Source organism: Podarcis pityusensis (genome assembly GCF_964106645.2).
Source record: "Podarcis pityusensis genome assembly, chromosome: 4".
NCBI classification, from domain to species: Eukaryota; Metazoa; Chordata; class Lepidosauria; order Squamata; family Lacertidae; genus Podarcis; species Podarcis pityusensis.
Window position 1 is genome coordinate 73,891,496 of NC_138027.1, and position 14,227 is coordinate 73,905,722.

The following is a 14,227-nucleotide window of genomic DNA, read 5'->3' on the forward strand; positions in this document are numbered from 1 at the left end:
AATGTGCCTTACAGAGGAGTTCTGCTGCCCTTCCCATTTGAGCCCCCGGTCAGTTCAGGCTTCTCAAGTTAGTCCTATAATTAATTCCCAATGAATAAACAAAAAAAGATATGTCATCTGTATATTACACAACAGTCCATAAAACAAGGCTGTACAATCAGTCCAGACCAGCAAGGTATAATTCTTCAAACTAAGCCCAACTACTGCATTTTCCTCTTCTTATTATTTGATTTGGCCATCTTGATTTGTGCAAATTCTAAAATAAATAGTTGTTGTGTTTAGTTGTTTAGTCGTGTCCGACTCTTCGTGACCCCATGAACCAGAGCACGCCAGGCACTCCTGTCTTCCACTGCCTCCCACAGTTTGGTCAAACTCATGCTGGTAGCTTCAAGAACACAAAATAAATAGTAAATCATTTTAATTGTACTCTGTTAGGTTAAGAGGTGCTGCCTGTGAGCTTTCAGCTGAGACAGAAAAGTTGGCAGTCTTTGCCATAAAATAAATACCTTTCACTTTATCACTGGCTGAGTAAACCTTGTTTTCCCATTTAATTGAACATTCCATCTTTAGAGAATATATGCCGATAACATTTGCCAGACTCAATGCAAACCTTTTCAGATGCAACTAATGACAACCTTGTTTGTTAAATTTTAATACTTGGCATGAGTCACAGCAAGCAACATTTTCTAAAAGTTTCAACAAGTCATTTCTAGTAGTGTCCCACTGTCCACAACAATGCCAAGGAATGCAAAACAGCAATTCATGACCCTTAAGCAGAACTGCAGGATTTTAATGGTGCTTGTGCCAATATTTCATTTCCGCTAACAATTTTATATACTTTGGCCTGTTGAGCTACCTTGAACGCAAGTACAGATGAATGAATTTCTTTATTAATTGTTTAAGCTGTAGGCCATAACATCATCAAAGATACAAACAGGCCACATTATATTAACAACTTGTCAACAATACCAAAATCAGAAGCAGACTCAATTATCTAATTTATACTCGACTATTCTGACAGTAAACAACATTGGAGCTATTAAAATTTGCCTGAACAGCCACAGTAATAGGGCATCCTTATGTTCTGTTCAAGATCGTGGGCTGTTTCTCCTCCAAAGCATCTCCAGCCCAGATTTATAACTATGAATGTTTTATACTAAAGATGAAATATGGAATCCCTCTTTTAAAGTCAACCACATTGGGGAATATAAAGCCCAACATTTTGCTGTGTGAAGGGAAAGACAAGACGGTGCCTCACCTGAGCTGGATCTAGACACATCAAAAAAGCGATTCAGTTAAACAGGTTGTAAACTTCACACAGGGAAATCTCATCGGCAAAAGATGGGACTCTACAGCGCCATCTGGTGTCACAGTGTTATAACACATATAAAGCGCTTTATCTTTATGAATGCAGCTGAGTCCCATGTAGGAATTGGTTTTTTAAAAAAAATTCATTAAGTTGAGCTTATCCACATGGATTTTTTCTAATTCCTATTTTATTTCTTAATTGAGTTTTCTCCTAGTCCCACTAAAAATATAAACAAATCTTGCATACTAATATACATATATTGTACAAATGTACAGGTTTCTGAAAAGATAAAATATGTATACTGTGGTACCTTGGTTCTCAAACACCTTGGTTCTCAAACACCGAAAACCTGGAAGTAAGTGTTCCAGTTTTTGAACCTTTTTCGGAAGCCAAACATCTGATGCGGCTGTCAGCTATTGTTTTCAGGGGCCCTACACCTATCAGAAGCCGTGCCTTGGTTTTCAAACATTTCGGAAGTCAAACTGACTTCTGGAATGGATTAAGTTCGATAACCAGGTACCACTGTACTTATAAAACTGTGTTGCGAAAATATAGTCCAGCATGGGTCTTGATTCTTTTAGCTATATTGTGCATATAATATACATACTCTTGCATATAATTAGTTGGGATTTATTTATTAAAAACTCTGGCAATGCACAAGCAGCTCAGACGTATGCAGGTGCTTAATAAAATAGATGTTTTGTTGTGAGCAAAGTTTGTTCCAGTTAGAATAATCAGATTCAAGTATATAAATCCATTTTAAATGGATTCTTCATCCCACTCCTTTACCAATTGCACGTACAGAATCTCACTCCAATAGTGACAGTGGAACAATGTATTCCACTACACCCGAGGGGAACAGGACAAGATTTGTGAAAAGCACAGCTTTGTTCTCCAGCGGAAGGGAAGCCCAGGAGGAACAATTGAGGGCCCTGTCCCCAGTATTTCCCACATGAGGTGGTTGTCTCAATCTGCCTAAAGATAGGGCTGGCAAAGTCTCATGTGAAAGATCTACATAATTCTCATTTTGTCATATCTGATTAGAGCAGATGAGGTCCTGTGGCTTCTTAGTGATTCAAACACTTCAGTTACTCACAGAATTGCCCTTTTTACTCTGGAGGCCAAGAAGATCAAAAAAGTAAAAGGTAAAGGACCCCTGGATGGTTAAGTCCAGTCAAAGGCGACTATGGGATGGTGGCGCTCATCTCACTTTCAGGCCAAGGGAGCCAGCATTTGTCCACAGACAGCTTTCTGGGTCATGTGGCTAGCATGACTAAACCGCTTCTGGCACAACGGGACACCGTGATGGAAACCAGAGCACAGGGAAACACTGTTTACCTTCCCACTGCAATGGTAGCTATTTATCTACTTGCACTTCCGAACTGCTAGGTTGGCAGGAGCTGGGACAGAGCAATGGGAGCTCACCCTGTCATGGGTTTTCAAACTGCCAACCTTCTGAATGGCAAGTCAGAGAGGATCAGTGGTTCAGACCACAGTGCCACACGTGCCCCATAGATCAGAAAGACGACTCTGGACAATATACCACTGAACTGTAAGGGAGACGCAGAGCTCTAAATAGAGACTAGTATTTGTGGTGTGGGATCCCTTTACATGTATTCATTTTTTATTAACATTTCTCATAGACAATGAATAGTACAATAAATCTATTTGGATTGGATTGGATTAGAGCTTTTGGCGGACAGATCTAAAGATGCCTCATGAGTTTGCTTCCTACTAAACCTCCATGACCTCACTGGGATGGGTTCCCCCTCCCTATATTATATTATTATATTATATTATATTATATTATATTATATTAATATTATTTATTTTATTTCTATACCGCCCTATACCCGAAGGTCTCAGGGCAGTTCACATGAAAAATCACTTACATAAAATCAAAACAAAAACCAGATTACTATCCCTTTCTTTGCTATCATTCATTGCCTTTCACACTGCAATACCCCCAATGCAGGAATATAGGGACAAAGTGAAATCACATCTGAAATCACCATTGAGATAAAGGTCTTTGATACTTCTGAACGTCCCTGAGTTAACGCCACCATTGGTCTAGGTTGCCTTCCAATCTGTTCCAGCCAGGCAACCATGCAAGTCTCTTCGCCTCTGCGTTAGGAGGTATTCTAAATTTACACTTAAGACCTTGGGAGCAAAAGCTTGCTTTGCAATACCCTCAGTTAATTGTTCCTGAACAAAATTTTGCGCATGAAATGCATGTACGAACACACAGTTCCATTGGGGACATGGTCGTATTTTAAGCTAACTAGACATTTCAGCTTTTGAACATTTCTGTCCTGGCTTTCAAAAGTTGATATGGAAATGTAGTGTTCAAACAGGACTATTTCATTACACAGATGGTTGTGCTTGAAGATAACCTTAAAATGAAACAAGAGAAATACACACACAGTGTGAAAATTGACTTTTTATATTGGTACAGGGGAGGGAGACAGGGAAAGAGGGGGAAATCAATGCCAACCATAGTCATTCCTTTACTTCAGCATCTCAAAAGTTCATGGGAAATTGCAGTCAAACACTCTTGCAGCCACACCTGAGCAATCTTTTTGGTTGCCAATATATATTTAGTTTTTTGCTCTTGATGCCCGGAACTAAAAACAACACATCTTCTCCCCAGAATAAATAAACCACTGTCAAAATTTGGCTGTGACCCATTAGATGAATGCTGAAGTTCAAGCAAAATTGGTTCCAGCCTTCTCCTTCTCCAAACACATACCTTGGCTGCAATCCTATGTTCATTTACCTGTGAGTAAAGCTCACTGAACTCAACATAGCTTGTTTCTTAATATAGATGCATAGTATCACACTGGGGAAGAAATACATATTCGAAGTACTTTGTCTAAAGCCAATTATCAACTTAACTGACTAATGTTTCCTTCTGTATACTGGCTGGATCCAAAAAAGTTTCAGGAAAATGTGTTGTAAACCTCAAAGGGAAATCACGTTGCTGAAAGGTGGAGCTCCACAGCACCATCTGGTGTCACAGTGTTGTAACACATTTAAAAGGCTTTTTCTTTACTAATGTAGCTGAGTCCACTGTAATAGTGCTCAGTACTGAAAGCATCACAGCAAACAATCTGTATCCATTTCTAAGTGTCCAAGATTCCCTCCTCTTTTTTTTTTTTTTTACCAGGCACAGAAGCTTCCAAGAAAAATCCAAGAAAGAACATGAGGGAAGGCAGTACTCCATCCTTCCCCCTTCTAAGGTAAAGGGTAAAGGGACCCCTGACCATTAGGTCCAGTCATGACTGACTCTGGAGTTGCGGCGCTCATCTAGCTTTATTGGCCGAGGGAGCCAGCGTACAGCTTCCAGGTCATGAGGCCAGCATGACTAAGCCGCTTCTGGCGAACCACAGCAGCGCACGGAAATGCCGTTTACCTTCCTGCCAGAGCGGTACCTATTTATCTACTTGCACTTTGATGTGCTTTCGAACTGCTAGGTTGGCAGGAGCAGGGACCGAGCAACGGTAGCTCACCCCGTCACGGGGATTCGAACCGCCAACCTTCTGATATACACATGTATATTTAGTGGTAGCTAAAATGGCATGTGGCAAAAATAGAAATTGTTTCAGAAGCAGACTTGGGTCCAAGATTTGAACGAGTCAACTTGCCATGCCCAGTTTTAGTAAACTAATATACTGATGATAGCAATACTGATGCTTCATCTTGGAATTAGCTGGTCCCATTCGCATTATAAACTTTACCTTGGACCTTTTCCTATCTCATTATCCCCTGAACCAACTGCCTGACACAGCTGTTAGCCTAATAATCTCGCAGACTCTGAGCTGTTTAATTCCTAACTAAGAGAGACTCCCAAATACGAAGCAGGCCAAAGTATCTACATAGTGCCAGTCAACAATCTGTATTTTTTCAAGCTGATGGGTAAGACATCCAAGCTGTTATTTTAGCAACAGGGGGCTAAGGCTATCCTGCAGAACAGAATTGTTCTGCTATACTATACTGGAGCACACTTTCTACAGACGCAAGTGTATTCCAAGGTAATAGCATTTGGCACATCACCGAGAATACAGAAGAATTGTGCCATCAGTAGAGGAGGCCAGGAAATACAACGCTAAATGGAAGCAATAGGAAGGAAATGGTATTTAAAAAGCTTTTCCATTCATCTTTTCTCAAGCCTTTGCTATATATATGTGACCTTTGAATAATTTTTTTCCAAAAATAGCAGACACCTTGACCACACACCCAAATTGCCAGTTTTACTAAGTATGTCACAGCACAATCCTATGCATAAGTAGTTGTGTATAGGATGGAACTCAAATTCAAATGAGTTCAGTGGGGTTTTATCCCAGATAAGAGGTTAGAAGACAATGACCTTACTGATTTTTCTTTTTACTTGCACCTATATGCGACACCAAATTTATACGCAGTGCTGTAGCAACTTCTCCAATTATACCTATTTGGGTGGTTGTGGAATATTAAGCTCTCACACTTTTGAATATGATCAAACAAGCCTGCTACTGCTGAGTATTCAAACCCTGAGACTAATAGTATTTGAAAACTGGAATTATATGCTATATGATGAAACATACCGACATGGAATACCTTGCAATATATCTCCCAAATACATTTTCCATAACTACACGAGGAACTGGTTGCACAAACAGATGCTACCTGAGGCATTTCTCACATGATCAAGCAATAATCCATTGCAAACACAACTATGTGATGCAACTGAGAAAAGCAGGCATGGAAATGGGGATGCATGTCACAGACAATCTGAGCAGCGGCAACATTAAACTATTGTATATTTCAGTTTTATTATCTTTGCTACAGATTTCGTTCCCTGCTTATTTTATGTATAGCCTTTTAATTATTTTATGTCACTGTTCCCATTAGTGTTTTTTGGGGGGGTTTTATTTGGAAACTGTTTCTGTGCACTTTTTTAAAAAAAAAGATCTTCACAACAGTTTTCATCCATTTCTGGTCACAGCACTAAGCTCTTGCTCCTAATTCATTTCACTAATCTTACCAAAACACTTCTGGGCTGTATCTATCCAGGTTGTTCCATTCACACAAGATATTTCAAAACTTACCCTCCCTTTGCTTGTGCCCCAATTCCCTCCAAATATGTTCTGGGGTTTCCATCAACGCTTTGGGTTAGATTCTGGGGAGCACAGAGGAGAGGAGATAGAGTCCTTGCACAAATGGAGCAATTTGTTGGAGACAACCCTTTAGTTTTTTTGTGTATGATGTTTCTCAGATGTGTTGCCTGAGAAGGAACCTCTAAACTAAGATGAAATTTCAAGGCCTTATTCCAGTGCATTCCTACGCATATCTACTAGGAAAGTCGTTCCACTGAATTTAATGGTACCTATGCACACATTGCAACCTTAAGCATCTGTTCCATACACAGACTACTTCAAAGTGGTCTGTTGCCAATTTAGAAGTGACAGCAGCCTCAACCTGAGGGAGACTTTTGGTGCAGTAATCCTAATGTGGTTTCCAGTGAATAGGAGCACCACAGTTCTAATTTGGCAGACAAGTTTGCCTAACTTAAAAACCAATCTACTTTTGATTAATTAATAAAAATTGCAATGAAAGTGGAAGCACTGGAAGCAAAGGAGAAAGAGAGTAAATTTACTATACTTGATTTTGATGAGTCTGGTGTTAGTGGAAGTTCTTAACGTTCATCATTCTTGAAGGTACCACAGCTCACTGATTTTAATTTCTCCTTTCTGCCTTTTCTATCCCAATAGTGATAATTCCCTTTGTAACTTCAGTGGGCCATGAAATATTTCTTCAATAAGAATAAATATTGGTTTTCACTCAGATACGCCATAAAGGTGTATGCTCTCATGCATCTGTACACACACACATGCGCGCACACACATAATAGATCACATTCTGTATATATTAACACAGAGAGACGGAACTAAACTTATTACTTTGTATGTTTCATTAGGCAGCAAGATCCCAGGGACTGTTCCCCTAATCAGAAATATCTGTTTGAAATGTTTCAGCCATCCTATTCACTATGCCTCATAAACAGCTCTATGAGGTAGGGTTCTGCTACAGCTTTTCTCAAGCTGTTACCCTGAGATGGCACAATGTGAAAAAAACTACATTTTTTCGCTCTTTTTCAGATGTCAATATTGTGTCTCCTTTGGGCTACCAGAGTTGCCCACAGATGGCTCTTGGAATCACCTTTGTTCATGGAGACCCAGGTTGCCTCCATTCTGAAGAGCACCTATCAACTGTTCCCTTTCCGGGACAGCCAGCCTAATCCTACTTCACAGGTTATTGCAAGGATAAAATGGGGAGAAGGAGAAGTTCGAGCTCCTGGGACAAAAGGTGGGATATCAATGTAATTAATTAAAAATAAATAAATAAATGCAGACAGTAGCACAAAACTGTGAATTAACACTTGGCCACAGGGAGATTCCAGGTTGGATCCAGAAGTGGAAAGCAGCTTTTGCTTATGGAAGGACTGGTCTCTACTTTGAACATTGCCACGTGAAGGGTAAAACTAAACTAAGATATAAATCCACCTGCGCAAACTCTTGCCCAAGTTGGAACCATGAGAACTACTATAGAAATTATAGCCTTACCCTGGAATGTTGCCCAACAAGAGTTAAACTTAAATCCAAAGATTTATCTGAAAGCATGTTTAGACCACATAATATTTTTTAAATCCCAAAATAGGGCACAATAGAAAAAAAAAAAAACAATACAATTAAAAAAATAATATAACAGTAAAGACACACGCCAAAGAGGCTTTTAAGGAGACTCAAATGGCTTATTTCTAAGAAGACATGTATAGTATTGCATTGTAAACTAACTTACCTTGGGATCCAAACCATTGTCACTGGCCATTTCTGACTGGAGGATGTGGATCAAAAAATTGAAGGTGTTTCTACAGTTATGCTGTTTTATTTCTTCTTCTTTTTATGCTAGTTGTTGTTTGCTATATGTTGGTCTGGAGCCTTTGCCCCCAGGAGCATCTAATCAGGCCATCAATCATCCCAACCTGCAATTCCATGCTTACTACTTCCACCTGTAATCAAGTAAGGGAGAAAGAGGCAAGTGCTCTCTGGTCTTAAGATCTTGGAAGCAAAGCTCTATCCTCAAATATGATTATTGTGGGGCTGAAGGACATTGTTTGTGGCAACCCTGAAATCACCTGGTGGGAGGATTTAAAAATAAAAAATAAAATATGTTTTTTAACTATAATTGTTTTTAGGATGCTTTTAAAAAACAAAGTATGTTTTGCTGTGGATATGTTGAGATCCTCAGCTCCTTCAGGAGGAAGGAGGAGAAATAAATCCAATAAATAATAAATAACATACAAGCTATGGGGCAGGGAAGTGCAAAGGCTAGTGAAAGTTTACACACAAACACACACACACACACACACACATTTTCCTGTGAAAAGTGACGTTATAAGGAACCAGGCAGAGGACCTTCTCGGTAGTGGCGCCTGCCCTGTGGAACGCCCTCCCATCAGATGTCAAGGAAATAAACAACTATCTGACTTTTAGAAGACATCTGAAGGCAGCCCTCTTTAGGGAAGTTTTTAATGTTTGAGGTTTTATCATGTTTTAAATATTCTGTAGGGAGCCGCCCAGAGTGGCAGGGGAGACCTAGCCAGATGGTAATAAATTTATTATTGTGTGGACAGGTGGAGTCCCCCAAACCCTGGGCAGCCCCCCGTGTGGAATAATGACTCAAGACAATGTGCTATGGGATTAAAATTGGCCACAACTTTATTAGATTTCAGATGTGGGTAGACCTTGGCTCAGGCATTGGGCGTTTATCCCTCCCAGTCCCCAGCTGGGGATCTGGGGAACATCAGGGTTATCCAGTGTGGGGGAGGATGGGCTGGCTCTGGAGAACATATGTTCAAGCAGAGAGAGCCCACCCCCGTTATGCCGCCGTCGCAGGGGAGAGCAATGACAATCTCTAGGCCTACTGCCATAGCCTCCCCTCAAACAACCCCTTTAACGGGGAACCCTGGTATCACCGCTGCAAGGAGGAGGAGGGTGTGGGTCACCGCTGCACCCCCCCTCCCATTTAGTGAAGACAGACTAAAGGATTCCCCCAGGCCTGTTGTGATGTTTTGCTATGGGAAAGGCAAACCTGCCAATGCAGAAGAATTCCTTTCCGGCCCTTCAACAGCAACCCTGACGTATCAGCACCCACGTACCTGTGGATAAAAGGTTAACCTGCAAAAGACGTCTTAACTGAGCGTGGGGAGGGTGGGAGAAGCTCTGGAGCCAACTGATGATTCACAGGTAAGATCCTCCCTCTACTGTGTGGGCAGGTAGTCCCTCCCCCTATCTGGCCTGATCACCTCCCCAGGTGGGATTGGGCAACTGGCTGAGGTAGGCGGAGACCTCCAGGTATCCCACCTGGGGAAGGTGAAGCCAAGCCTGTGCTAATGGTGCTGCATAGGGTCCAGGGGCTGCACGTGACCATGCAAAGGATGCCCCCCCATTTAATGTGGGGAGCGGTTGTTGTTGTTGTTGTTATTATTATTATTATTATTATTATTATTATTATTATTATCTTCACAGGGAATTGAAGGAACCAATTATATCTCCCATAATTCTTTGGGGAAAGCCATGACTGTTTGAAGTGACATCATGAATGTGGTGATTTGCAAGCTTGGACCGGTCACATGCTCCTAGACTGTCTGCTCCATACTGGCTAGTCAACTATCTGTCTAATGACCAGAGAGGAGGTGATGTGCATCTCCACCAGAGCACTGGGATGTGCCCAGAATTAGCAATCTCTTTTCCCAGCCTGGCACTGGGTTTGCCTCCCTGGCCTGCTGCTTCAAAAACCAATGTAGGGAGTGGCAGAAAGATTTGTTCAGAAAGCAGATCAGGTGCTTAGCCACCCCCTGCAGCGTACAGTTCTAGCTCAAAAGGTATGAAGATGAAATTATCATCTTACTGGAAGGAATCGACACCTGCTAGAAATATAATAAAGATCTAGGGCTAAATGCAAAGACTGTCAACTGCCAGTTCAGGGACAATGCAAAACGAGTGTTACACACGAAGTTGCCTTTATTTTTTATTTTTTAAAATATATCTTTATTAATTTAAAATAAATACATTTATGAAAAAGAGACGTACATACAAGTAAACAAACATACAATCAAACAAACAAATAACAGAAACAAACCACCACACTATAAGATACAAGAAGATTAATATCATTATCATCATATATACTCCTGGTATTGAACACAATTATAAAATTTATAGAAAAGAAATTTAAAACTGACTTCCAATTAATCTCACTGTACTTTGTCTATCCATTACTTTATACCACACAGTTACATATTTCTTATACAATTTCTTTTTACATCCCTACAAACTTATATTTATACAATACAATCTAATTCTGCCAAGATGTTTCCTTTTATTCCATAGTTTTCTAAATAATCTTTAAAGATTCTCCGATCCTTATAGACTTTTTGTTATATGAAGCTGCCCTTAATTCTACAAGAAAAAAATATGTATGAAGTGGCTCTAATATTTGTGTCACTGGAGTAAAAAAGGGGGGAAAAAGAATTATTGCAAGGCTGCGAAGTGCTGCAGTTAATTCTTAGCGTGGGAGTCCTCCTCTGGATATTTTGCAGAAATCACTCTGAAACCAATTGGATTTTTGTGCCTTGCAGGAGAAAAGCCCAGCTGAACAGAGAAGGGAGATACCAATGACCTTTCCAGAGCTGCTGCAAATATAGAGCATTCAACCGCATTGTTGGATTCCCTGGGAATCCCTTGTTTCCTTGCACGGTTCTGCTATCCGTTATAACACCAGAGAGAATGGTATGCATTATAACGTTGCAACATCAATGTTAAATTGCAACCATTTATGTAAACTTGCACACTGAGTCAATGAAAGGAACACTGTATTCCGAGGATTACATTTTAGCCGCCAAAACAACCGCCCCCTGCCTCCCGTACATTAAAATCTGAGAACATTGCTAGCCAGGTACAAGGATGCCTAGTTAGAAAGACAGTAAAATTTAATTGTTCTAAATTTGAATCCACGGGGCCGTAAACAAAAGACAAATGTGTTTATTTTTTCAAGCCTGGTAGCGTTACTGTAACTGCTGTACTGAATCCTGCTTGAATATCTTCACTCTCTGGGAAAGAGACATTCTTTATTCTGCCTCTTTCAATGGGACTGAGATAACTTTTTTCATGGATGGGGCAGAAAGGGCTGTGCTCATCTCAGGAATGATATAAGTGTTGGTAGCAAGGGAAAATATAGATATGAAAAGGAGAAGTTCCTAGATGCCAAGATCCAGATTTGGGGCAAGTAGTACTCTTTGGTGGGAGATTATCACTGCTTCCGTTTAACAATGGGTTTGTTTTGATTTTATATGTGTTCCATTTCATTGTTGGTTGATATGGAACTATATGTATGTTTTAACTTATTTTTTATATAACACACAATAGACAAACATCTCAGGCTCTATGGCCCCAGAGTATAAATATGATGAAGAAAAATCACAATTTGATTGGATTTAACTTAGGACTCAGCTATACAGGTGCAAATAAAACGTTTTAAATGTGTTGTAAAGTGCAATATACAATTGTGACACTAGATGGTGACAGTGAGCTATGCCAAATTCAATGTATTTTTCAAAACTTTTTTTAAAAAGCATTTTCACAGCGTTTTTTATATGTGTGTAGATCGCACCTTAGACTTCAATTAAGAGCATCGAGCATCCTTGTTTACATTCTTGCTTTCTGTTGTAATCTTGGGCAACTCTGCTAATCAACTTCACAGATGTAGCACGATCATTTTTAGTCATTTATCATACATCAAGTAGTTCCGGCCCTTTGTTTTGTACAGTGGTACCTTGAGTTACAAACGCCTCAGGTTACAAATGCTTTAGGTTACAAACTCCGCTAACCTGGAAGAGTTACCTCGAGTTGAGAACTTCGCCCCAGGATGAGAACGGAAATTGTGTGCCGGCAGCGCAACAGCAGCAAGAGGCCCCATTAGTGAAAGCACGCCTCTAGTTAAGAACAGTTTCAGGTTAAGAACAGACCTCCGGAATGAATTAAGTTCGTAACTAGAGGTACCACTGTATACTTATTAGTTCATTCCCATGATCACACAGAAGGCAACCTTTTACAGGGCAGAGTGCTCTATTCAGCAATCAAAAAGGATGCTGAACTATAGCTGTTGAGTTTGAAAGTAGACAAAAAATCCTACTTTGTTCATAACAGAAACTGTAGCAGCAAGATTGCATTATGTTCAAACAGAGTATGGCAAGCTATCTGAAAATTTGGGGGGGTTGGTAAAAAAAGGAGTGCCCATCCATACTTTGGGGGGCAGGGAATTCTCTACCTGGTCATGTTCTAAATGCACTCTCCATTCATGCAGTTCAAAGCAAAGTCTTGAATGCACCCCAAAGAAGAAGAAGAAGAAGAAGAAGAAGAAGAAGAAGAAGAAGAAGAAGAAGAGTTTGGATTTGATATCCCGCCTTTCACTCCCCTTCAGGAATCTCAAAGCGGCCAACAATCTCCTTTCCCTTCCTCCCCCACAACAAACACCCTGCGAGGTGAGTGGGGCTGAGAGACTTCAGAGAAGTGTGCCTGGCCCAAGGTCACCCAGCAGCTGCATGTGGAGGAGCGGAGACGCGAACCCGGTTCCCCAGATTACGTGACTACTGCTCTTAACCACTACACCACACTGGCTCTTCCCAAAGCGCTCATGCAATATTTCCTGGGCATCTAAATCTATGTGAAGCAAAAGTAGAAAGTCAGGAAAGCCAGACTAGCTCTACATCAAATGGTATTCAGATAACTGATGGCAAGGCCACTTTCTGGAGATCACTCTTAACCTCCATAGGGAGCACACTCCAAAGTCGACCTTACCAGCTAGTTCTTAGGGTGAGCTGTACTTACTGAGCTCCCTATCACACTTGGAAAATGCTGCTTGTTTGTGCAAGCTGATCCTAAGCTCTGCAACCCTTTCAATGACAAAAATAACACGTCCTTATAGAATACTTAACTAGTTATCCATCAGAGTCAAGTGTATAATGCAGGCATTTTTGCAGTGCAGGCTGAGCACCCTCTGCGAATTACCTATTCACCAATGAAAAGCTCATTAGCCTCTCCTGCCATTGTAAGATCCATCAAGACTTTGCAGTTCTTTAATGATGTGATAGAACAAGTGTCCCCTTTCTCCTTTCCCTTTCCAGATTATAAGGCCCCTCTGCAGCTAAGCAAGGTATCTTAATTAGATTTGTAAAATAGCTTGACATATGGATCACTGCCTTGCCGTGGCGAAGGGGCTTGAATAACTCGGAGAAGCTATGAGCTATGCCGTGCAGGGCCACCCAAGATGGACAGGTCATAGTGGAGAGTTTTGACCAAACGTGATCCACCTGGAGCAGGAACCGGCAAGCCACTCCAGTATCCCTGCCAAGAAAACTCCATGGACAAAGACAAAAGGCATATAAAAGTTATGACGCTGGAAGATGAGCCCCTCAGGTCGGAAGGCGTCCAACATGCTACTGAGGAAGAGCGGAGGACAAGTACAAGTAGATTCAGAGTTGATGAAGTGGCTGGGCCAAAGCCGAAAAGACGCTCAGTTGCGGATATGCCTGGAAGCAAAAGGAAAGTCCAATGCTGTAAAGAAAAATATTGCATAGGAACCTGGAATGTAAGAACCATGAACCTTGGTAAGTTGGATGTGGTCAAAAATGAGATGGCAAGAATAAATATTGACATCCTGGGCATCAGTGAACTAAAATGGACGGGAATGGGCGAATTCAGTTCGGATGACCATCATATCTACTACTGTGGGCAAGAATCCCGTAAAAGAAATGGAGTGGCCCTCATAGTCAACAAAAGAGTGGCAAAAGCTGTATTGGGATGCAATCTCAAAAGTGAT

General features: G+C 40.9%; 1 protein-coding gene across 2 annotated transcripts in view; it reads right to left on the reverse strand.

The window, feature by feature from the left end:
- GABRG3 (gamma-aminobutyric acid type A receptor subunit gamma3) overlaps positions 1–14,227 on the reverse strand; it is a 310,487-nt gene that overhangs the window by 221,999 nt on the left and 74,261 nt on the right. The window lies entirely within an intron of this gene.